We start from the raw sequence: 2,466 nt of genomic DNA, 5'->3' as shown, positions 1-2,466 counted from the left end.
CAGCAGGATAAAAAACCTGAGCTATGCCGGTTAAAAATAAAATAAACCAGCTCTTGCCCATGTGTAAATCCATACATGGGTGAAATAGGATAATAATGAAGGAATAGCAGGGAGTATTTCATATAAGCTTTATAAAGTTGCTGAACAAAACCCCTGCCAAAGCCCATGGGAGCACCTCTATCCCGACACCAGCATCACTGACAGCAGAACACAGAGGGAGCTGGAGGGGCTCGGGGCAAGGCACAGGCAGGAAGGAAGGCAAAGACTGAAAAATAAAAATAAAAAAATCTGCTCTTTCAGGAAGTGCTGTAGTGAATGAGCACTGGCCTGATCCCAGCTCAGCGGGATGCTCCTGCTGCTTTCTTGCCAGGTGTCCTGACAGTCACTGTCACCTAAAAACTGAAAGTGTCTGGTACCAGGAGTGACACCCAACCCTCCTAATAAGAAACAAGCACTCCTGGGCTTCCAGGGAAAGGCAAAATGTGGAGAAAACCAGCAAGGAGGCTCCCCATGGTCATGTCTGCAGGGACAAGGTTTAGGATTTGGGCTGAGACGTGTGGCAGGGAGATGATGGCAGGACAGGGGCAGCTGGCACTCTATAAACCTTTTCACAAGCCCAGACCAGCAAGTGGTCACTGGAAGACCATGACAAGAGAAAAGCTGCATTCCCCACGCTCCTCAGCAGTTTTCCCTCCCTATTTTCTGCAAGGATGTGAAGACAAGGTCTCCTGCCACCACTTTTCCAGGGTTAAGCAGACTAGGTGCAAAGGGCACCAGCCAAAAGTGGAGTCACTGCCAAGCACAATCCCCTCCTGGGTTTTCAGGCAGGCAAGGAGCATGTGAGGATGCTATAGGGACCAAAAGATTTTCTTTCCCGCAGTCCCCAGTCTTGACAGAGAAATCAGAAACCTCTGGCCCAGGGTTACTGGCTCAAGCACAGTCAGTATTCGAAAAGTGCATGAGTCCAGCAGCCCGCCTGCAGCTCAGGTTGCAAGTCAAGAGGCTGCTGGCTATATTTTATACATATATGTATATCTATGAGCATATTTATGTGGTATATCAATATATAAATTCCTCCTGAAACTGAAAACATGCCAACACCACTGAAGAGCTGCCTAGGTGAGGGGGAGGAGGGTAGTAGAGCCTTCACCCCATGCCTCAAAGCAACACTGGGCTCTGCGCAAAAGCTCAGTTCCCGTTGTGGGTGACTACCTTTAGAAATCTATCCCTGGAGCAAACACCAGGCTCAGGGCTGCTGGAAACAGCACCAGTGACTGCTTCTTAATTAAACACCACTGTTGAGAGGCTCAGTGGCAATGGCAAAAGGTGCTCAGGGCTCTGCCAGCTCAAGCTCTGCTCTCCTGGAGCAAAGGCTCAAGGCTCTGCTTTCCCTTTCTAAAGGGAACATTGCACTGGTTTTGTGCAGACGATGCTACAAGCCCTTGATTTGTATCCTGCTGCTACCGAATTGCCTCTTCCCGAAAGAGCAGACCATTTTCCCTGCAGGCTCTGCTCATGAACATCGAAATCCATCTCCTCTCCGGAGAACTGCACAAGTACCTGTGAACTCCTCATGACCTGCTGGTACCCTCAGCGCTGTCTGGATGAGGCAAAATGGGTAAATGGATGAAAAGGATTTCTCCTTTAACTAAAAGACAGATGTGGTTATTGTCCCTCACATCCTGAACTGCTGCTGGAAGATAATTTCTGTTGCTATAACACGATGCCTGCACAATGTGCCGTGAGTGCTGGAATTGAGTTAGCGGGACTGGCAGGGCAACTGGCCTGTGTTTTGCCAGCTATTAACTTATAAATACAGCCTTAAATCTGGAGCCAGAGCTCTGATAGATCTGTCTGCACCTCTCCACTGGCCTCTGCTCTGGTCAGCTGCCTGCCAGTACCATCATTTGCTGATGCTAATTATTGCCCTCACTGCCAATTCACGTCAGACCACTGCATGGATCTGAAAAGACAATGTCTAGACACATTTCAAGGCCATATTTATTTACAATCCCATTGAAATTGTAGACATATCAGAGCACACCAGTTTGACAGAAAACTATATGCAGTAAAAGTGGTCCTGAAAAAGCCCAGCGAGCAGAAGCAGCTCTCTGGCATTAGCAATGAAGTGACTAATGCTACGGAGCTCAACTGCAATGTCACTGTAATTGTGGCATTGCCTCAGAGGGTGGCAGGGTATGAAACCCTGCAGAGCACAGCTGAGAGGAGCTGCGGGGAAGATGTCTGGGATCGCTGCCTGTAAGTGGGGTTTTGCTCTGCACCCTTCCCAACACACCCCTCGTCTTGGACATACGCCTGCACACACCTACACACAACTTACTCTTCTGTACTGAAGTGCATTTACTCAATACTGGAGATTTTTTGGCTTTACACCACCTGTTTTTATTCCCTACAGAAACCCTCCACCTGCCTTAATCAGCCCATGAGCGAAGAAACTCAGCTGAG

The sequence above is a fragment of the Mesitornis unicolor genome, unplaced genomic scaffold (assembly GCF_000695765.1).
Source record: "Mesitornis unicolor isolate BGI_N332 unplaced genomic scaffold, ASM69576v1 scaffold948, whole genome shotgun sequence".
Classification (NCBI taxonomy): domain Eukaryota; kingdom Metazoa; phylum Chordata; class Aves; order Mesitornithiformes; family Mesitornithidae; genus Mesitornis; species Mesitornis unicolor.
This window is presented reverse-complemented; position numbering follows the sequence as displayed.